Source organism: Hylobates moloch, unplaced genomic scaffold (assembly GCF_009828535.3).
Source record: "Hylobates moloch isolate HMO894 unplaced genomic scaffold, HMol_V3 SCAFFOLD_12, whole genome shotgun sequence".
Taxonomy (NCBI): domain Eukaryota; kingdom Metazoa; phylum Chordata; class Mammalia; order Primates; family Hylobatidae; genus Hylobates; species Hylobates moloch.
The window spans coordinates 94,382,494-94,408,740 of record NW_026652287.1 but is presented as its reverse complement, the minus strand read 5'-3'; the positions used below and the strand labels follow the sequence as shown (position 1 = coordinate 94,408,740).

Sequence of the window (26,247 nt, the reverse complement as noted above, 5' to 3'; positions counted from 1 at the left end):
GTGGGGGGTGGGACTTCCTGCTTCGCGCGCCGCTGGGCCAAGGGACAGAGCCCGCTCCTCCAGGCTGGAGGGGCGGTGCGATGAGGCGGCTTCTGGGCCAGACGTCAGCACGGAGGGTGGCGCCGCACCCCTGAGGATCCCGGTCCACGCGGAGGAGTGGGGCTTTTTGCCGCCGCCGCCGCCCTCGGACCTCTCCTGGGATACTTCACATATCCCTAGGGACGGGAGCCCGAGGGGTCCGCTCGGCCCTCTTCCTCTTCAGCTTGCGCCGCGAGCTGAAGAGCGTGGCGGGCTGAGCCGACACCCCGCTGTAGGACCGTAACCCTTGGTCCCAATGCCTCCGTAAGCGGAGTTGAGTGGGTGCCGGTGATTGGAGCTGTGGAGTTGGCCCCGGTGGCGAACGCGGCCAGAACTGCGGTCACTTAAGTTTTCCGTTGCGGGTTGCAAGGAGCGTGCGGGCGTCTGGTATGTAACCTCTCTTTCTGGGGACGGCGTCTTGTTTGTATTTTGGAATACTCATTTTGTCCCTCCACAAACTGCCCTTGAATCCTTTTTTTATTTTCCTCGTAAAGTAGTGGAAGCTCGTGCTAGAAAAGTAGGCAGAGAGACGCACGTGAAACTCTTTATGGAGCTTTTGGACACACTCTGGTTTGGTGGTTGTGTAGCCAATTTGGTAATTGGCCAAACGTTTAAGTACCTCTAGCTTAATTTACGATGAAAAAGCTATGCTACCATTTTCCTTGGCTTTGAAGACAATTTGAATGAACAGTGATGTCGGCTGTCATTACTGAGATAACACCTAAAATATGTTAGCATATGCTTGGTTTAAATACCTTGGTAAATCCTCAGTGTCCAACTTTTGACCATAATCAATGGGCATTTTGCTCTTAAAAATATTCACTGCTAAGTATTTTTAAAGCCTTTAGTTAGTTGAAATGAGGAAGCTCTTTCAAATGTTACAGATGTCTAGGATAAGGAGAGACTTGTCTGAATTTCGTGTATATGATATATACTTCATAATCTGTTCAGACTTTAAGCAGCTCTAAAACAGAGTAGGTTGTTAAAGCAGTGCTTCTGTTACCAAGCAACATCTCTGTAAACAAGTCTGACATTTAACTAAAACACAATTAAATGTATCTATCCTACAGTTACCTGGATTCAGAATTCTCTGTATTTATGAGTTTAGCCTGTAAGTGGTTAGAATTAATACTCACCTTTTGTATTGAGGTTTGATTTCAAACTCAGTTTGTTCAGAATTGTTAGAATGCTTTATTTATTTATTTATGACTGAGTCTCACTCTGTCGCCCAGGCTGGAGTGCAGTAGCGCGATCTCGGCTCACTGCAACCTCCGCCTCCCGGGTTCAAGCGATTCTCCTGCCTCAGTCTCCTGAGTAGCTGGGATTACAGGTGCGTGCCACCATGCCCGGCTAATTTTTGTATTTTAGTAGAGATGGGGGTTTCACCATGTTGGACAGGCTGGTCTCGAACTCCCGACCTCAGGTGATCCGCCCACCTCGGCCTCCCAAAGTGCTGGGATTACAGGTGTCAGCCACCGCACCAGGCCAGAATGCTTTAAATTACAAGTATCACACAGGACTCTCCTGAGAGTTGCAAATGGTTTTGAATTGTCCTTTGGTTATTTAGGACAGAGTATGCTGGGTATTCCCCTTACTTTGAGTGTTTTCTTTCCAGATCAGATGAAGTGTGCAGACTGTATTTAGAACATTCTCAAATAATAGTGAAATACAATTTAGAATTCCATACAGCACTGGGAGACTGAAACACTGATTATTCACAGGTAGTTTTTTTTTTTTTTTTTTTTTTTTTTTCTTTTTTTTTTTTCTGGCTGGAGGGCGATGGTGTATGGGTTGTTTTTGTGTTTCAGGTCTATTCACAGGTATTTTTAACTTGCTTACACCACACTATCTCTCTTTTCTTTAACTTTATGATAAAATTTTAGAGCACTTTCTGAATGATCTTTTGAATGAGTAACCTTTCAAGTAAGCAAGTATGTGAGAAAATTTGAGACATGATGAGACTAAATGACTTCTTTGAAATCTGTTAATAATGGGAATTGGAACTTGAAGTTTAATGTTCTTTACATCAGATGCCCTTATGTATTGCTAAAATCCATGGACTTAATTTTAGTTCTCTCCTTTTTTCTATATGCTGATGTTGAAGTAATGAAATATTCAAAAGTTGGGCAAGACGGAGAAGACGACAAATCAAGAATGACTCGTATAATCCTTAGTAATCAGAAATCAGCATTATGTCATGGGATGTTCTAATTCAAGAAGCTTAGAATGAAATCTTAACAGAAAGATTAGTGAATTTTAGTGAATTGTCAGAATTTCCCCACCCCCAGGTACTGTCTCTTTGCCTAAAGTAAATGAGCTTGCTTTTAATTTTGTCATACATAATATATTAGGTTCCGTAAGTATATTGCCCACATTGTTTAACCTGTGTGCTTTTAGGGAATGTGTGTAAATCTGTGTAAAAAACTTCCTATTAACTCAAGTTCATGTTTCTTAAGCTGAATTATTCGAAATCCTCTCACGTTGCCTTTGGAAGTGTATGTTCTTTATGGAAAACGTGTCTCTGTCCAGATTGGTTTCTTCACTATCCCCTAAACCTGCTCTGTACTTTATCCTTTCCATATTAGTCTGCATGTCTTTCTATCCCCCATGACCTGATCTTATTCCCTTCTTTCTGAAAATCTAAATTGTACCTTTTCTATAAGGTTCAACTCCACCACGACCTCATACCTACATACATAGGAATAGTATGTATTTGTGAGTTATATTTATTTGATACTTACACTTTTTATTGTATTATTTTAGCTTTCTTGACTTCCTTACTAGATTGTAAGCTTATTAAGGGCAGGACTTCAGATCTTGATGAGCTGTATCCTTAGTCTTTTCCAAATAGAAGTTGCTGAATAAATGTTTCTTAAAGATGACTGATATGATTAGGCTTTGTGTCCGCACCCAAATCTCACCTTGAATTATAATCCCCATAATCCCCATGTGTCAGGGGAGAGACCAGGTGGAGGGAATTGAATCATGGCGGCAGTTTCCCCTATGCTGTTCTCGTGACAGTGAGTTCTCATGAGATCTGATGGTTTTATAAGTGTTTGGTAGTTCCTCCTGCATTCATTCTCCTTCCTGCTACCTTGTGAAGAAGGTGCCTTGCTTCCCCTTCACCTTCTGCTGTGATTGTAAGTTTTCTGATGCCTCTCCAGCCATGTGGAACTGTGAATCAGTTAAACCTCTTTCCTTTATAAATTACCCAATCTCAGGCAGTTCTTTATAGCAATATGAAAATGGACTAATACAATGACAGATACGCATTTCTACTTCCCCCGCCTTTTGTAAGTATCATGAAAGTAAAGTTATTGAGAGAAGAGAGTAACTGAAGGGGAAATGGCAACAGTAAACTATAAAAAAGATTGAAGAGTGGGAATTCACGGAATCAGAAATAAAGATTCTGTTGCTAGAAAGTGAGTATTTGAGAATTTCCCATGGCAAGGAAATACCAGCAGTAAGGACTCTCAGGAATGCTGGCACTATTCTTCAGTGGGCTTGGGGAGTTTGGTCAATTTCCTGGTTCCTAGTAGAATATTAGTTTATTATATTGTTTTCATCAGGACTGCCCTCTCTAGGTCATGGAGAGATCACTGACTGTCAAGTCTAGTACTATTTCTTTTTTCTTTTTTTTGAGATGGAGTTTTGCCCTGTCGCCCAGGCTGGAGTGTAGTGGTGCGATCTTTGCTCACTGCAACCTCGAACTCGTGGGCTCACGTGATTCTCCTGCCTCAGCCTCCCAAGTGGCTGGGGCTACAGGTGCACGCCACCACACCTGGCTATTTTTTTTGTATTTTGAGTAGAGACAGGGTTTCACCACATTGGCCAGGCTGGTCTCGGAACTCCTGGCCTCAAGTGATTCACCCACCTTGGCCTCCCAAAGTGCTGGGATTGTAGGTGTGGGCCAATGCCCCCGGCCTACTATTTCTTTTAACTGAGCTATAATCCAGGATGGAAGAAATTAAGAAATTAAGAAAATGCCTAGTTATTTGCCTTCTGTATATTGTGACTTCAGACTGCTTTTGGATGAAAATTCAGAGTTAGTAGGAACCTAAACCTGGCCATTCCATTTTGGAAAGCACCTATCTTCTGTCTCAAAGTATGTCTATAAAATGTCCATGTAGTTTTTACAGTCTCACCAAAAATCCTGTATCTAATGCTTATAACAAAGAGTTACTTCAGTTGAAGGTATAGAAAGTGAAGTTGAGTCTCAGAATGCTTTCATAAATATTCATTTGATTCAGTTATTTCTTGAGTGAATTTGCCGTTCTAGCTTCTGAGTTGTTGCCCAGTAACTCAATTGCAGTATAATATAGCAACCCTTGAAAACAGTAGCATTGTAGTATAGGGATTTTCCTAATGAAGTTGCATTGCCTATCTCTGATGTTCATCTTCAGCCTCTCAAGTGATTGCATTTTGTTTTAAGGCAGCTATTTCAGATATTGTTAAACTTAAGGGGCATACAATATATGCTCTTAAGGATATTTTTTAGAGTACTGACGAATTATAACTTCTTTCACATTGTTTTCCACATAAAGACGCATGATAATATTTCTGGAATTGGTTCATTCTGGTGGGTTCTTGGTCTCGCTAACTTCAAGAATGAAGCTGCGGACCCTCGTGGTGAGTGTTACAGTTCTTAAAGATGGTGTGTCCGGAGTTTGTTCCTTCAGATGTTCAGATGTGTCTGGAGTTTCTTCCTTCTGGTGGGTTCATGGTCTTGCTGATTTCAGTAGTAAAGCTGCAGACTTTTGCAGTGAGTGCTACAGCTCTTAAAGGTGGCGCATCCAGAGTTGTTCATTCCTCCCGGTGGGTTTGTGGTATTGCTGGCTTCAGGAGTGAAGCTGCAGACTTTCGCAGTGAGTGTTACAGATCTTAAAGGTGGCGCGTCCGGTGTTGTTCATTCCTCCCTGTGGGTTTGTGGTCTCACTGGCTTCAGGAGTGAAGCTGCAGACCTTCGTGGTGAGTATTACAGCTCATAAAGGTAGTGTGGACCCAACGAGTGAGCAGCAGCAAGACTTATTGCGAAGAGCGAAAGAACAGAGCTTCCACAGCATGGAAGGGGACCCCAGCAAGTTGCTGCTCCTGGCTCAGGCGCCTAGCTTTTCTTCCCTTATTTGGCCCCACCCACATCGTGCTGATTGGTCCATTTTAAAGAGAGCTGATTGGTCCATTTTACAGAGTGCTGATTGGTCTGTTTTTACAGAGTGCTGATTGGTGCGTTTACAAACCTTTAACTAGACACAGAGCGCTGGTTGGTGCATTTACAATCCTTTAGCTAGACAGAAAAGTTCTCCAAGTCCCCACGTGACCCAGAAGCCCAGCCGGCTTCACGTCTCAATAAGTATGTATTGAATTATTTTTTTGTGTGAAGGACACGTGAAAATAACTGGTTCAATTAAAGATTATTCTGGGCAGGAAAACTATTATGTAATAGCAGACTTCTCTACAACTGATATAGCCAGCTAGAGCTGGGGTGGATGAAGTTGAAATTGTTCTTTATAACATTTTGTATTCTAGAGCTTCATAGAAAGCTGAGATCACTAAGCACAATTTAATAGGTACTCTAATTTTTTTTTTTTTTTTTTGAGACATAGTCTTACTCTGTCAGCAGGCTAGAGTGCAGTGGTGTGATCTCAGCTCACTGCAACCTCTGCCTCCTGGGTTCAAGCGATTCTCCTGCCTTAGCCTCCCAAGTAGCTGGGACTACAGGCATGTGCCACCATGCCCGGCTAATTTTTTGATTTTTAAGAGAGATGGAATTTCACCATGTTAGCCAGGATGGTCTCGATCTCCTGACCACCTTATGACCCACCTGCCTTGGCCTCCCAAAGTGCTGGGATTACAGGTGTGAGCCACTGCGCCTGGCCTAGGCACTGTAATTTTGTGGGAAGAGACTGAAGGATTCGGGAGACCAAGGCTTGACTAGGTGAGTCACTTCACCTTTCGTGGCCTAGTTTCTCATTTGAAAACATAAATCTCTGAAAGTTTCCTTCAGAAATGGTATGCTTCCAATTTAAAGCAAATTTTATTTCTCCTATATATGGGTTTAATCAATATTTGAGTGCCTATTATGTGTCTTGTGCTATTCTAGGCACTGGGGAGATTGTGAATAAGACATAGTGCTAAGTCTCAATCACCTTATTGTCTGATGGGAGAAATGGACAAAGTAATTAGTAATTTGTAATAAAGCATGTTAAATGCTATAAGGATAGGTAAGAATGTATTTTGGGGCATGTAGGAAGAATACCTGGCCTAGAACTAGAAAGAATACACGAAAATTGAGGAATATCTCTTTAGAATCTTATAAGTGTAGTTGTAGGGTGTACAGAGCAGTATTCAACTTGGCCCGGAGGGAGTTAGCCAAAGAAAACTAGGGAGACATTTCTTGAAGTTGGAGAGAGAGAAGAGACATCAATGTTAGTGGTAGTTGAAATACCAGGTATGGATGAGGTTCCTCGTGAGAGTTGTGTACAATCAGAAGAGAGCTTGTGAACACCAGCATGTAATAGGAAGGGGGAGAAAGAAAGTAGGAAAACCAGAGTAGGGTAACGTTTTGGAAACCAAAGAAAGAATGCACATCACATTTAGTTTATTGATTAAATGGAAATTGTTGCCCAAGAAACATTGAGTGTGTAGTCCTTAAATGTAAACCTATCTAAATAAAGATACCCTCTACAAAGATCTGAACTTGCAAATGGGGGTAGTTTAAGTCCTTGCTTAGCAGCATAACAGAGGAAAGAGTATGTACTTTGGAACCTGGATCCTGAGAGTGAAGGTTAGATTACTAGCTGCTTAACTTTTTGAACCTGTTGCTTAATTTTTTGGTCCTTAATGTATGGATTAAAATAAGGTAAGTTGTAAACCTGACTTTTAGTGGGCATTGTTGATTTTTATCCATGCCATTGTTAATGACTCTTCTGAACTACATACCCTTCTTTTCCTTCCCCATCCCCAGTCATATTCTTTTATCCTTCAAGATCCAAGAAAATTCCTGCCTTTTCTTTGATATCTTCCTATGTGGATGATATTCCAAATTTTCTGTAATGGAATGAACATGTCCTGTGTCCCTTAGAATTAGCAACACTACTCTTTTCTCTTTTTTCTTTTTTAAAGCCTTAAGAAGGAAACTGTATTATCTCACATGTAAGAAGTCTGGAGATAGGTGGTTCTAAGATTGTCAATTAAGTGGCTCAGTGATAATCTTTAAGAACCTGGATTCTTTTTGCTTGGTCATCCTTTGAACTCAGCCTTGATTAGTACAACTATCATCAAATTTTCCAAAGTTTGGAAGAGATAACTTCTTTCTTCTACCTAGCCCTTTTTAAACAGCTTTATTGAGGTATATTTTACCTACCATAAAAACCACTCATTGTAAGTGTATAATTTAATGGTTTTTAGCAACTTGATAGAGTTGTGCGACTGTCATCACAAGGCAATTTCTGACATTTTATCGGTCTCCTAGATTCTCTGAAGCTTATTTGCATTTAAGGTAACTCCTTCCCACAGCCCCAGAGAACCACTGATCTACTTTCTATCACTATAAATTTGTCTTTTCTAGATATTTCATATAAATGGAATCAATACAGTAGTCTTTTGCATCTGGCTTCTTTAACTTCATGCTTTTGAGGTTTATTTAATGTATGTATATCAATGTTTTGTTCTTTTTAATTGTTGCATAGTATTCTTGTGTATTTTCCATTCACCAGTTGAATAGTATTGGTGAATAGTATTTCCCATTTACTGGTAACTGGTGAATAGTATTTCCCATTCACTGGGTGATGGACATTGGATGGTTTCCAGTTTTTGGCTATTATGAATAATGCTGCTATGAAGATTTGCCTGTAATTCCTTGTGTCAGCATATGTATTCATTTGTTTTGGGTAAATTCCTAGGAGTGGAATTGCTGAATTATATGGTAAGCTTATTTTTAACTTTTAAAGAAACTGTCAAAATGTTTTCCAAAGTAGCTGTACCAATTACATCCTATCAGCAATGTATGATGATTCCAGTTTCTCCACATCCTCACCAACAGTTGGTATTGTCTTTTTAATTGTAGCCATTCTAGTGAGTATCTAGTAGTATCCCATTGTAATTTTAATTTGCATTTCCCTGCACAGTAGTGTTGGACACCTTTTTCTGTGGTTATTGGCCATTTGTAAGTCATTTTTGGTGGAATATCTGTTTAAGGCATTTGCCCATTTTTTAGCTGGGTTTTTTTTTTTTTTTTTTTTTGGTCTTACTGAGTTGTAAGAGTTCTTTATATATGCTGGATAAAAGTTTGTATTGTTTTTAATATCAGAGATAAGATTTGCAAAGATTTCTCCCAGTTGGTGTCTTGGCTTTTCATATTTTTACTGGTGTCTTTTGAAGTGCAAAAGTTTTTAATGAAGCTATTTCTTTTGTGTGTGTGGCATGTGCTTTCGTGTTATGTATACGAACTTTTTGCCTAATCCAAGGTCCTGAAGATTTTTCTCTTGGTTTTCTTTGAGCTCTTTCCTTTAAATTTAAGATTCATATTGAATTAACTGTACATTTGATGTAAGAAGAGGATCTAAGTTCATTTTTTAAAAGTGTGAATGCCAAATTATCCAGTACCATTTGTTAAAAAGACTGTTCTTTTCCCTTCAATTGTATTGGCATCTTTGTAAAATATCAGTTGACTGTAATGTAAGAATGTATTCCTAGACTCATGTCTATAAACCCATCCTTACTCCAACACTATCCCGTCTTGATTACTGCAGTTTTATAGTAAGTTTCAAAATGAGTAGTGTAACATTTTCTTCTTTTTCAAAATTGGTTCTGTGCTCTTTCCATTTCCATATACAATTTAGGATCAGCTTGTTAATTTCTACAAAAACACATCTGATACTTGTAGGATTTGCATTGAATCTATCCATCAGCATGGGAAATATCACTAACTTAGCAATCTTGAGTCTTCCAATCCATGAACATGTAATATCTCTCCATTTACTTAGATCTTTAATTTCTCTTAATAATGTTTTTTACTTTTCAGTGTACAAATCTTGCACTTCTTTGGCTAAATTTATTCCTAAGACTGTTATAATTTTGATGCTCTTGGAAATGGAGTTTTCATGATTTGATTTCAAATTGTTCTTTTTTAGCACAAAGAAATGCAACCAGCCAGGCTCGGTGGCTCACGCCTGTAATCCCAGCACTTTGGGAGGCCAAGGTGGGTGGATCACAAGGTCAGGAGATCGAGACCATCCTGGCTAGGTGAAACCCCGTCTCTACTAAAAATACAAAAAAGTTAGCAGGGTGTGGTGGCGGGCACCTGTAGTCCCAGCTACTCGGGAGGCTGAGGCAGGAGAATGATGTGAACCCAGGAGGTGGAGCTTGCAGTGAGCTGAGATCGTGCCATTGCACTCCAGCCTAGAGGACAGAGCGAGAATCCATTTAAAAAAAAAATGCAACCAATTTTTGCGTATTGTTTGTACATAGATGATCATGTCTCAAAATGATACTTTTTCTTTCCAATCTCAATGTTATTTATTTCTTCATTTTTGCTTCAATTCTTGGGTTAGACCCTCCAGTAAGATGTTAAAGAGAAGTGTTGAATGTGCATTGCATTACTCCCAGTCTTAGGGGGAAAACATGCAGATTTTTGCCATCAGGTATAATGTTAGCTTTGAAGAAGGTTAAGGAAGCTCCCTTATGTTCCTAGTTTGTTGCAAGTTTTTAATCATAAGTGGGTACTAGATTTTGTCATGTTTTTTTCCTGCATCTGATGATATGGTTATATGATTTTTATTCTGTTAATATGCTATATATTAATTGATTATTGGAGATTAAACCCACCCTGTATTCCTGGGACAGATCGCACTTGGTCATGCTGTAAGATGTGTTTTTTTTTTTTTTTTTTTTTAGTGTTTGAGACAGAATCTTGCTCTGTGACCCAGGCTGAAGTGCAGTGGTGTGATTTTGGCTCACTGCAGCCTCAGACTCCTGGGCTCATGCGATTCTCCTGCCTCAGCCTCCCAAGTGGCTGGGGCTACAGGCACACGCCACCACACCTGGCTATTTTTCTTTTCTTTTTTTTTTTTTTGGTATTTTTTGTAGAGACAGGGTTTTGCCATGTTGCCTGGGCTGTTCTTGAACTCCTTGGCTCAAGCAGTTTACCTGCATGACCTCCCAAAGTGCTGGGACTACAGGCTGAAGCCACCATGCCCAGTCCGTGCTGTATAATCTTTGTCATATGTTGTTGAATATGGTTTGTCCGATTATTGTCAAGGAATTTTGCATATATGTTCCTGAGGGATATTAGTCAGTTGGTTGCTCGTGATCTTGCTCTTACTGCTTTAAATGTTTGATAGCATTCATTAGTGCAGTTGTGGGGGCCTGGCCATTTCTTTGTGGGAATATTTAAAATTATTAGTTCAGTTTCTTCACTTCTTGTTATAGGTCTATTCAGATTTTCTCTTTCTTCTAGAGTTTTGGTAATTTGTATGTTCTAGGAAGTGTAGTCCATTTCATATAATTTATCTAATTTGTTGATACGAAGTTTGTATTAAGAAATCCTTAAATAATTTAAGGTTGGCAATAATTTTCCCTCTTTCATTCTTGATTTTGGTAATTTGTATCTCTTATTTTCTTGGTCAGTCTAGCGAAGTTCTTTTTGTTGTTTTTCGATTTTGTTAATCTTTCCGAAGAACCAACCTTTTATTTCATTGATTATTTTTCATATCTATATTTTCTATTTCACTGATTTCCACGCTACAAAATTATTATTTTTCTGCTTGTTTTGGGTTTAATGTCCCCTCTGCTCCTTATTTTTCTAGTTTCCTAAGATGGAAGCTTAGATTATTGGTTTGAGACCTTTTTTCTTTTCTCATATAAATGTTTAAAACTATACATTTCCTTCTAAGCACTGCTTTAGTTGCATTCTGTACATTTTGGTTCGCTGTGTTTTGTTTTCATTCAATTTGAAATATATTTTAAAATTTTTCCTTGGAATTTCTTCTTTGATCAATGGGTTATTTAGAGGTATGTTTTAAAATTTACTGATAATTGAGGTGTTCCCAGATTTATTTTTGTTCGGATGACTAATTCCATTGTGATCAGATCACACATTTTTTATGAGTTCAGTCTTTTAAATTTTATTGAGACTTGTCTTGTGCCCCAGTATGTGGTGTATCCTGGAAAATTTTCCTTGTGTGTGTAAAAAGGTTGTATATTCTGCAGTCATTGGGTGGTATTTTCTGTCAGTTATGTCAAGTTTATTGATGAGGTTAGTCAATTCTTCTATATCCTTGGAGATTTTCTGTCTTGTTCTATCAGTTGTTGCAGTCTTCAACTGTTTTTGTTGAATTATCTATTTCTCTTTTTAATTATCTCTTTTTTTGCTTCATGTATTTTGGAGTTCTTTGGTTAGATGGACAGTTATTCTTATATCGTCCTGATATAGTGACCCTTTTTTCATTATGAAATGGCCTCCTTTGTCTGTAATATTTCTTATCTTAAAATCTATTTTTCTTGGTACTATAGCCACTCTAGTTTTTTTTTGTGGTTACTGTTTCTATGGTGTGTTTTTTTAAAAAAATCCTTTTAATTTTAACCTATTTATGTCTTTGAATTGAAGATTTATCTCTTGTTGACAGCCTATAGTTAGGTTTTGTAATCCATTGTAACATAATCCCCCCTTTGAATTGTGTTTAGTTCATTCACATGTAATGTAATTGTTGATATTATTGGATTTACACCTGCATTTTTCATATTTGTTTTCTATTTGTCTCATTTGTTTTTTGCTTTTTCCTCTTTTCTTTACCATCTTTCTGTGTTAAATATTCTTTAGTGTATCTTTTTATTTCTGTTGATTTCTTTTGCTATATTTTAGGGATTACAATGTGCCTTTTAACTTAATTACAGTCTCCTTCAGAATAATACTAAATTCTGATGAATTGTAGAAACTTTCCTCCAGTGTTATCTCTTTTTTCTCTTTTTGTTGCTATTATTATTATATATATTACAGCTGTATGTATTACAAACTCAGCGATACAGTACTATAATTATTCCTTTATGTAGTCTTATGTCTTTAAAGGAGATGAAGTGAAAATAATTATATTTTTAGAGTCTTTAATATTTACCGATGTAATTACAGTTTCCAATGAGCTTCATTTTCCTGTAGAGTATTATTTTTCTTTTTTTCAGACAGGTTCTCCTTCTGTTTTCCAGGCTGGAGTGCAATGGTGTGATCTTGGCTCACTGCAGCCTCCGCTTACCCAGTTCAAGCAATCCTCCTGCCTCAGCCTCTCAAGTAGCAGGAACTACAGGCGCGTGCCACCACACCTGGCTGTTTTTTGTAGAGATGGGGTTTTGCCATGTTGCCCAGGCTGGTCTCGAACTTCTGGGTTCAAGTGAGCCACCCACCTTGGCCTCTCAAAGTGCTGGTATTATAGGCATGAGCCACTGTGCCCAGCATAGATTAAACTTATTCTATGATGTGACTTCCTTTTATCCTGAAGGACTTCCGTTGTTATTTCTCATAAGGCATGTCTCACAGCAGCGACTTCTCTTCGACTTTGGTTATCTATCTGAAAATGTCTTTATTTCATCTTCATTTTTGAAGGGCATTTTTGCTGAATATAGAATTTTTAGTGATGAGTTTTTTGTCTTTCTTTAAAAAAATTTGTTTTTTCCATGTCATTTCTGATGAGAAATCAGCGTTAATAATATTGTTGTTGCCCTATATGTGAAGTCATTTTTCTCTAACTCCTTTTTAAAGATTTCCTCTTTGTCTTTGAGCATTTGCAGGTTTCTTTGGATTTGTTGGGCTGTTTAGATGTGTCAATTAATGTTTTTCATTAAATTAGGGAAGTTTTTGGCCATTATTTCTTCAAAACTTCTTTTCTGCCTCTTTCTCTCTTTCCTGACCTTCTAGAACTCCCACTGCATATTTCGTGTACAGTATGTCGTCACTTAACATTATTTTTTATTTTTCTTTTTCTTTGAGGTGGAGTCTTGCTCTCTTGCCAGGCTGGAGTGCAGTGGCGTGATCTCAGCTCAGTGCAACTTCCACCTCTCGGGTTCAAGCGATTCTCTTGCCTCAGCCTTCCAAGTAGCTGGGACTATAGGTGCGCACCACCACACCTGGCTAATTTTTGTAATTTTAGTAGAGACAGGGTTTCACCCTGTAGGCCAGGATGGTCTCGATCTCCTGACCTCGTGATCTGCCTGCCTTGGCCTCCCAAAGTGCTGGGATTACAGGCATGAGCCACCACGCCCGGCCGTCACTTAACATTATTGATAGGTTCTTGGAAACTGACTTTAAATGAAATGACGTATAATGAAACCAACTTTACCCTAGACTAATTGATAAAAACAATAGTTAAATTCCTATGGCATATCTCTGGTCAAAAAACATCACCAAACTTCTAAATAAAGACCCAAGACACTTCCAACATTAAACGTTGAAATAAATGTGAGCTATAATGTTTAAGAAAGATTAGTAAAAACAAGTAAGATAGTCACCTAATTTTTGGTGAATGAGTGAGTGACAGTGGTCATGGTGGTGGGTTAAACCAAGAAATAAATGTTTGCAAAGCAAAAAATATAAGGGACACCTCTTACTATCATACAGTTCAAAAATAATCACAAATATGGCAGGCTTGATAAGAGTGCTTTTGTACTGCATAGTATTGTTATGCATTTACATGATTATATACTTTATTTGAAATTTCATTTTACAATAATTTGTATTCATTCATTTTCCAGCCTGCTCTAGGGTTCAGGCTTTCTGGTGGCCAGAACCTATCCTGGCACGGAACCAACCCTGGACAGGATGACATTCCATTGCATGGTGCACTTAAATACACACCCATACTCATTCCTACTGGGACAATTTCAATCTCCCAGTGAACCTAACGTGCACATCTTTAGGATATGAGAAGAGGAAACTGGAGTACTTGGAAAATACAAACAAATGTTTACTTAATCTTTTTGGTGAAGTGTCCATTTGAATGTTTTGCCCATTAAAAAAATTTTGATTGTTTATTTTCCTATCATTTAGTTTTGAGAGTTCTTTATTCTGGGTGCAAGTGCTTTATAAGATTTATGATTTGCAGTTTTTCCCCTGAGTCTGATATATCCTGTCATTTATGTAACAGTGGATTTTGAAGAGTAGTGGATTTTGAAGTTCTTAATTTTGATGAAATCCAGTTTGTCAGTTTTTTCTTTTATGAATTGTGCTTTTGGTGTTATATCTGAGAAGTCTTAACCCAAGATCAAAATGATTTTCTCCTGTATTTTTTTTTAGGAGGTTTGTAGTTTAGGTTTTTAATTCAGGCCTCTGATTTATTTTGATCCTATTTTTGTATATGGTGTAGTGAGCAACTTAAAGTACTGCGCGCGTGTGTGTGTGTGTGTGTGTGTGTGTGTGTGTGTGTGTGTGTGTGTATGGAAAAGGCAATTGTTCCAGGACCATTTGTTGAAAAGACTATCCTTTCTTCACTGAATTGACTGCATTTTTGTCAGAAATCAGTTGACTGTTTCTGTTTGACTCTATTTCTGGACAGTCTTTTTTGTTTAATGGATTTTTGTGACTGATGTAATACTACATAGTTTTGATTTCTATGGCACTTTAATAAGTGAAGTCAGGTAATACAAGTCTTCTAACTTTGTTCTTTTTCAAAGTTTTTTTTTTTTTTTTTTTTTTGGCTCTTCTATGTCCCTTGTGTTTCCATATGAATTTTAGAACCAGCTTGTTAATTTCTATGAAAACTATCTCGGTATTTTGAATGACACTGCATTGAATTTGGGAGAAATTAACATCTTAACAATATTGAATTTTCTGATCCACAAGTATGGCATATCTTGCTATTGTGACCTGCTTTTTAAAAACAATTATAAAATAGATATAGAGTCTCACTATGTTGCCCAGGCTGATCTTGAACTCCTGGGGTGAAGTGAGCCTCCCACCTTGACCTCCCAAAATGCTGAGATTACTAAGGGCATGAGCCACCACACCTGGCCATGACCTGCTTTTTTAATAGTCTTTTTCCATTGTAAACACCACTATTAAGTTAGTACCATGAGGATAAGAACTGATTCTATCCTCCATTCCTACTTGGAATTTAGGATGCACTCAGTAAACATTTACTGAATGACAAATAAAAGAAGATTCTTGAACATAAATATTTGTGCATCTCTAATTAGTTTCTCAGGATTAATTCCTAAAATTAGTTACTAAATGAAAAGATATATTCATTTTGAAAGCTTTTTCTCAGTAGACTGTTCTCCAGAATTTTTAACTTTTGAGGTAGAAATTTCTTTTCTTTTTTGAGTCGGGAGTTTTGTTCTTGTTGCCCGGGTTGGAATACAATGTCCTGATCTCGGCTCACTGGAACCTCCGCATCCCATGTTCAAGTGATTGTCCTGCCTCAGCTTCCTGGGTAGCTGGGATTACAGGTGCCTGCCACCATGCCTGGCTAATTTTTGTATCTTTATTCGAGAAAGGGTTTCACCACGTTGGCCAGGCTGATCTCGAACTTCTGACCTCAGGTGATCTGCCCACCCCAGTCTCCCAAAGTACTGGGATTACAGGCGTGAGCCACCACGCCCGGCCTGAGGTAGAAATTTCTTGATAACTAACTATAATGCATACATAATTGGTTAGCAAACAGTGTTCTTGGTGACATCTTTCCACAAGTTTTCTCTGAAATTACATTACAAGCCTATGGGAGAGTAGGATTCACATCACAGAAATTTTGTGGATCACTTTACTGTCATTAACAGTTTACTGGAATTGGGAGCTATGAAGATGACCAAAACAGTAGAAGATTATATGTAGTTTTTCCTTTGAGGAATTTATAGTTTCTTTGGAAATGATAGTTTATATAGTTATAAAGCATCTGGAGGAGAAAAGAGCAGATGTTATAGAATATAGAATAAATTAGGCCGGGCACAGTGGCTCACGCCTGTAATCCCAGCACTTTGGGAGGCCGAAGTGGGTGGATCACTTGAGGTCAGGAGTTCGAGACCAGTCTTGCCAACATGGTGAAACCCTGTCTCTAAAAATACAAAAAATAGCCGGGCGTGGTGCGTGCCTGTAATCCCAGCCACTCGGGAGGCTGAGGCAGGAGAATCACTTGAACCCAGGGGGGCAGAGGTTGCAGTGAGCCGAGATTGCACCATTGTACTCTAGCCTGGGTGACAGGGTGAGGGTCCGTCTCAAAAAAATATATGTATATAAAGAATAAATATCCTGGGGCAAGCACAAGGAAGGCAGGAACCTATAAAGCACATGGGCAAAAGCTACTCTTTTTGTTCACTTCTAGAACAACTAAAACTCTGAAAATAGTTTTGTGATTTTGCAGACTGTAGGGTTTCAGGTTTGACTCTGATTGTGATTTGAGGATTAATTGACAAGATTTAAGTCCTCCAGGGTCCATTATATCATTCTTATGCCTTTGCATCCTCATAGCTTAGCTCCCACTTGTGAGGAGATACGGTGTTTGGTTTTCCATTCCTGAGTTATTTCAGTTAGAATAATGGCCTCCAATTCCATCTCAGTTGCTGTGAATGCCATTATTTCATTCCTTTTTATGGCTGAGTAGTATTGCATGATACATATATATATATATGTATACCACATTTTCTTTATCTACTCATTGGTTGATGGGCATTTAGTCTGGTTCCATATTTTTGCAGTTGCAAATGTGCTGCTATAAACATGCATGTTCAAGTGTCTTTTTCATATAATGACTTCTTTTCCTCTGGGTAGATACCCAGTAGTGAGATTGCTGAATCAAATGGTAGTTCTACTTTTAGTTTGTTTTTTTTTTTTTTTTTTTTTGAGATGGAGTCTTGCTCTGTCACCCAGGCTGGAGTGCAGTGGTGTGATCTCGGCTCACTGCAAGCTCCGCCTCCTGGGTTCACGCCATTCTCCTGCCTCAGCCTCCCGAGTAGCTGGGACTACAGGCGCCTACCACCACGCCCAGCTAATTTTTTGTATTTTTAGTAGAGACAACATTTCACCGTGTTAGTCAGGATGGTCTTGATCTCCTGGCCTCGTGATCCACCCACCTCGGCCTCCCAAAGTGCTGGGATTACAGGCGTGAGCCACCGTGCCCAGCCTACTTTTCGTTCGTTAAGGAATCTCCACACTGTTTTCTATAGTGGTTGTACTAGTTTACCTTCCCACCAGCAGTGTAAAAGTGTTCCCTTTTCACCACATCCTCGTCACCATCTATTATTTTTTGATTTTTAAATTATGGCCATTCTCGCAGGAGTAAGGTGGTAATGCATTGTGGTTTTGATTTGCATTTCCCTGATAGTGATGTTGAACATTTTTTCATGTCTGTCGGCCATTTGTGTATCTTTTGAGAATTGTCTATTCATGTCCTTTCACTAATTTTTGATGGGAATATTTGTTTTTTTTCTTGCAGATTTGTTTGAGTTCCTCATAGATTCTGGATATTAGTCCTTTGTGGGATGCATAGTTTGTGAATATTTTCTCACACTCTGTGGGTTGCCTGTTCACTCTGATGATTATTTGTTTTGCTGTGCAGAAGCTTTTTAGTTTAATTAAGTCCCATCCATTTATTTTCATTTTTGTTGCGTTTGGTTCTTGGTCATGAACTCTTTGCCTAAGCCAATGTCTAGAAGAGTTTTTCTGATGTTATTTTCTAGAATTTTTATGGTTTCGGTCTTAGATTTAAGTCTTTAATCCATCTTGAGTTGATTTTTGTATAAGGTGAGAGTTGAGATTCCACTTTCATTCTTCTACATGTGCCCTGCCAATTGTCCCAGCACCATTTGTTGAACAGGTTGTCCTTTCTCTACTTTATGTTTTTGTTTGCTTTGTCAAATATCAGTTGGCTGTAAGTACTTGGCTTTGTTTCTGGGTTCTCTATTCTGTTCCATTGATCTATGTGCCTGTTTTTATGCCAGTACCATGCTGTTTTGGTAACTATAGCCTTGGTATAGTTTGAAGTTGGGTAATGTGATACCTCCAGATTTGTTCTTTGTGCTTAGTCTTGCTTTGCAGGCCCTTTTTTGGTTTCATATGAATTTTAGGATTTTTTTTTCTAGATCTGTGAAGAATGCTGTTGGTATTTTGATGGGAATTGCATTGAATTTGTAGATTGCTTTTGGCAGTATGGTCATTTTCACAATATTGATTCTACCCATCCATGCGCATGGGATATATTTCCATTTGTTTGCGTCATCTGTGATTTCTTTCAGCGTTTTTTTTTTTGTAGTTTTCCTTGTAGAGGTCTTTTCGCCTCCTTGGTTAGGTATATTCCTAAGTATTTTATTTTATTTTTTGCAGCTATTGTAAAAGGGGTTGAGTTCTTGATTTGGTTCTCAGCTTGGTGGCTGTTGGTATACAGCAGAGCTACTCATCTGTGTACATCAATTTTGTATCCTAAAACTTTGCCGAATTCATTTACCAGTTATAGGAGCTTTTTGGATGAGTCTTTAGGGTTTTCTAGGTATATGATCATATCATCAGCAAACTGCAACACTTTGACTTCATCTTTACCAATTTGGATGCCCTTGATTTCTTTCTCTTGTCTGATTGTTCTGGCTAGGACTTCCAGTACTGTGTTGAATAGAAGTGGTGAAAGTGGACATCTTTGTCTTGTTCTAGTTCTCAGGGAATGCTTTAAACTTTTCCCTTTTCAGTGTAATGTTGGCTGTGGGTTTGTCATAGATGGCTTTTATTATCTTAAGGTATGTCCCTTCTATGCCGATGTTGCAGACGGTTTTAATCATAAAGGGATCTGGATTTTGTCATGCTTTTTCTGCGTCTGTTGAGATGATGTGGTTTTTGTTTTTGATTCTGTTTATATGGTGTATTACATTTATTGACTTCCATTTGTTAAGCCAACCCTGCATCCCTGGTATAAAACCCACTTGATCATGGTGTATTTTCTTTTTGACATGCTGTTGGACTTGGTTAGCTAGTATTTTGTTGAGGATTTTTGCATCTATGTTCATCCGGGATATTGGTGTGTAGTTTTCTTTTTTTGTTATGTCCTTTCCTGGTTTTGGTATTAGGGTAATACTGGCTTCATAGAATGATTTAGGGAGGATTCCCTCTTTGTCTGTGTTTTGGAATAGCTTCAGTAGGATTCATACCAATTCTTCTTTGAATGTCTGATAGAATTCAGCTGTGAATCCATCTGGTCCTGGACTTTTTTTTGTTGTTGGCATTTTTTTTTTGTTTATTACTGTTTTAGTCTTGCTACTTGTTATTGACCTGTTCAGAGGTTGTTTCTATTTCTTCCTAGTTTAATCTAGGAGGGTTGTATCTTTTCAGGAATTTATCCATCTCCTCTAGGTTTTCTAGTTTGTGTGCATAAAGATGTTCATAGTAGCCATACAAAAGCACAATCTTTTGTATTTCTGTGGTATCACTTTTGATATCTCCTATTTTGTTTCTAGTTGAGCTGTTTGAATCTACTCTCTTCTCTTGGTAATCTTGCTAATGGTCTGTCGATTTTGTCTTTTCAAAGAGCCAGCTTTTTGTCTCATTTATCTTTTGTATTTTGTTGTTGTTGTTGTTTCAATTTCATTTAGTTCTGATCTTTGTTATTTCTTTTCTTCTGCTGGGTTTTGGTTTGGTCTGTTCTTGTTTCTCTAATTCTGTGAGGTGTGAGGTTAGATAGTCTATCTGTGCTTTTTCAGACTTTTTGATGTAGGCATTGATTGCTATGAACTTTCCTCCTAGCACCACTGTTTTTGCTGTATTGCAGAGGGTTGATAGGTTGTGTCACTGTTATTGTTCAGTTCAAAGAATTTTAAAATTTCCATCTTGATTTCATTGTTGACCCAGAGGTCATTCAGGAGCAGGTTTAAATTTCCATATATTTGTATAGTTTTGAAGCTTCCTTTGGAGTTAATTTCTAATTTTATTCTGCTGTGGTCTTAGAGAATATTTGATATAATTTTGATTTTCTTAAATTTATTGAGACTTGTTTTGTGGTCTATTTTGGAGAATGTTCCATGGGTTGATGAAAAGAATATATTCTGCAATTGTTGGGTAGAATGTTCTGTAAATATCTGTGAAGTCCATTTGTTTTAGGGTATAATCCGTTGTTTCCTTGTTGACTTTCTGTCTGAATGACTTGTCTAGTGCTGTTAGTGGAGTACTGAAGTCTCTCACTGTTTTGTTGCCATGTATCTCATTTCTTAGGTCTAGTAGTAATTGTTTTATAAATTTGGGAGCTCCAGTGTTAGGTGCATATGTTTTTGGGATTGTGATATTTTCCTGTTGAACTAATCCTTTTATCATTATGTAATGTCTCTCTTTGTCTTTTTAAACTGTTGTTGCTTTAAAGTTTGTTTTGTCTGATGTAAGAATAGCTATTCCTGCTCACGTTTGGTTTCCATTTGCATGGAATATCTTTTTCCACCCCTTTACCTTGTAAGTTTATATGAGTACTTATGTATTAGGTGAGTCTCTTGAAGGCAGCAGATACTTGGTAGATTTTTATCCATTCTGCTGTTCTGCATCTTTTTTTTTTTTTTTTTTTTTAAATTGAGACAGTCTCACTCAGTCACCCAGGCTAGAGTGCAATGAGATGATCTTGGCTCACTGCATGAGCTGGGTTCACTGCATGAGCTCAATGCTGCCTGGGTTCAAGTGATTCTCGTGTCCTCTGCCTCCCAAGTAGCTGGGTTTACAGGCATCTGCCACCATGCCTGGTTAATTTTTTTGTATTTTCAGTAGAGACGGGCTTTTGCTGTGTTGGCCAGGCTGGTCTTGAACTCCTGATCTCAGGTGATCTGCCCACTTTGGCCTCCCAAAGTGCTGGGATTACAGGTGTGAGCCACTATGCTGGCCTCTGTATCTTTTCAGTGGAACATTTAGGCAATTTACATTCAACATCAGTATTGAGATGTGAGATACTATTTTATTCATCATACTAGTTGTTGCCTAATTACCTTTTTTTGTTTACATTGTGTTATTGTTCTGTAGGTCTTGTGAGATTTATGCTTTAAGGAAGGTTCTATTTTGATGTTTTGAGATTGTTTCAAGAGTCACCTCCTTTTAGTAGTTCTTGTAGTGCTGGCTTGGCAGTGGTGAATTCTCTGAGCATTTGTTTGTCTGAAAAAGACTTTATTGCTCTTTCATTATAAAATTTAGTTTTGCTAGATATGGAATTATTGGCTAATAATTTTTTATTTAAGGAGACTAAAGATAGGACCCAATTCCTTCTAGCTTGTAGGGTTTCTGCTGAGAAATCTGCTGTTAATCTGTTAGGTTTTCCTTTGTAGGTTACCTGATGCTTTTACCTCACAGCTCTTAAGATTCTTTCCTTTGTCTTGACTTTAGATAACCAGATGACTGTGTGCCTAGGTGATCTTTTTGTGATGAATTTCCTGGGTGTTCTTTGAGCTTCTTGTATTTGTGTGTGTGTGTGTGTGTGTGTGTGTGTTTTAGACCAAGTCTTGCTCTGTCACCCAGGCTGGAGTGCAGTGGCACGATCTTGGCTCATTGCAGCCTCTGCCTTCCAGGTTCAGGTGGTTGTCCTGCCTCAGCCTCCTGAGTAGCTGGGACTACAGGCCCACGCCACCATGCCTAGGTAATTTTTTTTTTTTTTTTTTTAGTTTAGTCAGGGTTTCACCATTTTGGCCAGGCTGGTCTCAAACTCCTGACCTTGAGTGATCCTCCTGCCTTGGCCTCCCAAAGTGCTGGATTACAGGCATGAGCCACTGCGCCTGGCCAAGCTGCTTGTATTTGGCTGTCTAGATCTCTATCAAAACCGGGGAAGTTTTCCTCAATTATTCCCTCAAATAGTTTCCTGAACTTTTAGATTTCTCTTCCTTAGGGACAGCAATTATTCTTATGTTGAGTCTTTTAACATCCCAAGTTTCTTGGAGGCTTTATTCATTTTTTAAAATAATTTTCTTTTCTTTTCTTTTTCTTTCTTTCTTTCTTTTTTTTTTTTTTTTTTGAGATAGAGTCTCCCTCTGTTGCCCAGGCTGGAGTGCAGTGGCGCGATCTTGGCCCACTGTAACCTCCTCCCGGGTTCAAGTGATTCTCCTGCCTCAGCCTCCCGAGTAGCTGGGACTACAGGCACACGCCACCGCGCCTGGCTAATTTTTGTATTTTTAGTGGAGACGGGATTTCACTGTGTTAGCCAGGATGGTCTTGATCTCCTGATCTTGTGGTCCACCTGCCTTGGCCTCCTGAGGTGCTGGGATTATAAGCTGAGCCACTGCTCCCAGCCAAAATTATTTTTTGTTTGTCTTTGTTAGATTGGGTTAATTCGAGAGCCCTGTCTTTGGGCTCTAAAGTTCTTTCTTCTACTTGTTCAATTCTGTTGTTGAAACTTTTCAGTGTATTTTGCATTTCTCTAAGTGTGTATTTAATTTCCAGAAGTTGTGGTTGTCTTTTTTTTATGATGTATATTTCTCTGGAGACTTTTTCATCCATATCCTGTTTTTTATTTTATTTTTTATTTGTTCAAGTTGGTTTTCACTTTTCTCTAGTGCCCCCTTGAGTAGCTTAATAATCAACCTTCCGAATTCTTTATCTGGCAATTCAGAGATTTGTTCTTGTTTTCAATCCATTGCTGGAGAGCTAGTGTGATCTTTTGGGGGTGTTATCAAACTTTGTTTTGCCATATTACCAGAATTACTTTCCTGGTTCCTTTTCATTTGTATGTTTCAGTGGAAAGATCTAGAACTGAAGGACTGCTGTTCAGATTTTTTTTTGTCCCACAAGGTGATTCCTTGATGTGGAGTCACCCCCTTCCCCTAGGGATGGGGCTTCCTAAGAGCCAGACTGAGGTGATTGTTACTACCGTTCTGGGTCTAGCCACCCAGCAGGGTTACTGGGCTCCAGGCTGGTGCTGGCGAATGTCTGCAAGTTGTCTTGTGATATAGTCTGTCTTCAGGTCTCCCAGCTGTGGATACCAGCACCTGCTCTAGTGAAGGTGGCAGGAGAGTGAATGCTGGTTAGGCTAGCCGTTGAAGTTGTCATGTGGACAGACTCAGGACCTCTGATTAGCCAGGGTGTTGCAGGCAGTTCAATTAGCTGTTGTTTTCTCCTTTGGAACAGAGTTTTTCTGTTATGAGTTGCTGAAATGGCTTGAGTTGTTTGGCTTCCAGTCAAGAAGTGGCACTTTCAAGAGAGGAGCAGCTGCAGTAGTAGAAGGGGGATATAATCTTGCCCTACATTGGCAGGATAAGTACTGGGGTTTCTCAGATGATGGACAGGCCCATAGAGCTCCCGAGAGTTCATGTCTTTTGTCTTTGGAGTTTTTTGGCTGTCTTGTGGCATTTGCAGCAGTAAGCTGCTTTTTTCAAAGAGTCTGTCTCTCTGTTTTTTTGTGGACAGTCATGCAGAAGTATCATTAGAGGACAAATGGATATGCTCTAGCAGTAACAAACTGGGGGAATCTTAGTAAGTCCTGTTTGTTCAGATTTCTCTTTGTGTCTTCTTTCCTACAGCTATAGGGAGGACCCCTCTGGATTGAGGATTTTATGACCTACTTTAGAGGAAGGTGAGATAAACCTTGTTGCTTCTGCTTTTTTCTCAAATGCCAAGGTGCCATATTTTGGGTAGCCTGTCTTGAATCCCATCTTTGAGCTTCTGTTATAGATAGAACATGTGAGTAGAGGGGGATTCATAAGCAGAGAGAGGTTAGGAACTAGGGTGCAAATTGCATGTCATTCAGATAAAATAATAGATGAAGCTTTGAGAGGTGCAGCTTGACTTTTCTTACAAGATGGGAATAAGGGACCAGAGAATAAGGAAGAGTATTTAATTTCAGTTCAAGTGAAGGGACTAGTATAATGCATTATACAGGTTGAGGATCCCTAATCCCATAATCCAGAATGCTCTAAAATCTGAAACTTTTTGAGCACCAACATGACACCATGTGGAAAATTTCAAACCTGACCTCATGTGATGGGTTGCAGTCAAAATGCAGGCATACAACACGCAGTTTATTAAGCACCTTCAAGGGAAAAATAAAATTACCTTCAGGCTATGTGTATGTATAAGGTATATATGGAACATAAATGAATTTTATGTTTAGACTTGCGTCCCATCCCCAAGATACTCATTATGTATATGCAAATATTCTAAAATCTGAAAAAATTCAAAATATGAAATCCTTCTGGTCCCAGGCATTTTACATAAGGGATATTCAACTTGTATTTACAGTTAGTAAAGTGCTTTTGCTTACCTAATATTGTGACATTTTTAAAAGTTTGATTTTTCAACCTTAATTTTTCAAATGTATTGTTATACTTGTACACATTAACTCTACTATGGTTTTGAGCTTTCCTGTTTTCTAAACCAGTTTTCTTACGTCTCTGCTGTAAAAAATATTTTCTAAGATAATTTGTATAACTTGAAAAGTCTTACCACAAGGTGTCATTGTAACCTATAAAAAGAATTTCCATGTAAACATTTGCGTTATCATTTGTACAATTTTTACATTTTTTTGTGTTTAAACATTTTTTTGTTTCATATCTGTTTATTTTTTAGTTGTGTCCTAATAGATTGTGTATCTCTTGTATTAAAGGAAAAAATAAAATAGCTCATGTTCTTGAGTTCTCATATTTTTGCGCAAACATATGCTTTCCACCCACAAATTCTTTAAGAGAGTGTTGCTATAGAGATGATTTGTTTGAAGGAAAGAATGAGGAGGAGTAGCAGCAGGTGGACATTTAAGGAACAAAATCCTTATTTTATGTCTTTGTTCCCGACAGAGCCAGCTTTACAGTTTGCCCCTCTGCTTATGAAATCCCTGTGGAAGAAAGGTAGATATTCTGAGTGTTTTACAGTGATGGTATTTGCAGTTTACTAAGATTCATTTGCCAAAGATCAGTGTACAGGATTCCTCATTCTTATGTAGGATTAGTGCTTGAAGTAATTATAATCTTTGAAACAACCTTTCACTTTAACTGGATTCCATTTTAGTGTTTATTCTTTGCTTTCCTATCTTGGTTTCCTGATAGGCCTTTTAACTAGTGACATTAAAATACTTTTTGCTGGGGGATGGGTATAGGTATCTAATTATTAACTCCTGCTCTTGCTGCCCCCAAATTAATTTTCTTTTCTTTTCTTTTTTTTGAGACAGGGTCTCACCCCGTCACCCAGGCTGGAGTGCAGTGGTGCGATCTCGGCTCACTGCAGCCTCGACCCTCCTGGGCTCAAGCGATCTTCCCTCCTCAGCCTCCTGAGTAGCTAGGACCATAGGCACATGCTACCACACCTGGCTAATTTTTGTATTTTTCTTAGAAATAGGCTTTTCTAAGCCTGTTGCCCAGGCTGTTCTTGAACTCCTGAGCCCAAGCCATCTGCCTGCCTTGACCTCCTAAAGTGCTAGGATTATAGGTGTGAGCCACTGCGCCTGGCTTCAAATTAATTTTCAAGATTATTGACTACCTGCTGCTACTGTCTTACTTAAGGCACTCATTATTACTTTCCTGGACCGTTGATCTCCTTTTCTTTTTCTCTTTCTTCTATTCCTCCTCCTCAAATCTATCCTCTGCAAATAAATGACTTATTTTTCTGAAATGTAAATGTGAGTCTACCCTGTAATGTCTTCTATCCATCTAAAAGTTTAAAATCTTTCATTGCCTCTCCAAGACCATGGAATAAACTCCAGTCTTCTGCATGTGGCCTTCAAGACCCTACCTTACCTCCCTAGGGTGTTCTTCTCTCCCCTGCCCTCCACCCCTAATGTTCTTCTCCTTAATCTCCATGACTTTGCACTTGATGTTTCTTCCTTGCACCCTTTGTTAATTTAGCTGCTGCTTTGTGAAGTTTTCCCTGGCAGCTTCACTAGCAGAATTAGGGTTCTCTCCCTTGTCCATTCATACTCCTGGTAAATATGTTATAATATTTTATAATTTTTTTGAAGTTCCTCTTTTTTTAAATTGGCACATAATTTACATATTTATGAGGTACATATGTATTTGTTACATTCATAGAATGTGTAATGATCAAGTCAGGGTACTTGGGGTATTCATCACCTTGAGTATTTATCATTTCTATATGTTGGGAACATTTAAAGTCCTCTCTTGTAGCTACTTTGAAATATATATGATTCAAATTAATTATTAACTGTACTCTGCTCTGCAACGTTAGAACTTGTATTGTCTATCTAACTGGATATCTGTATTCATTAACCAACCTCCCTTTATCCCACCTTCCCCCACACATATACTTCCTGG

The 26,247-nt window shown here is 38.6% G+C and overlaps 1 protein-coding gene across 4 annotated transcripts in view; it reads left to right on the top strand.

The window, feature by feature from the left end:
- The first annotated feature begins 30 nt into the window (after positions 1-30).
- CEP83 (centrosomal protein 83) overlaps positions 31-26,247 on the top strand; it is a 137,048-nt gene continuing 110,831 nt past the window's right edge. For all 4 annotated transcript variants that reach the window (XM_032170911.2, XM_032170914.2, XM_032170913.2 and 1 more), the window contains exon 1: positions 31-465. The gene's annotated coding sequence lies outside the window, so the exon portion shown is untranslated. The remainder of the gene's footprint in view (positions 466-26,247) is intronic.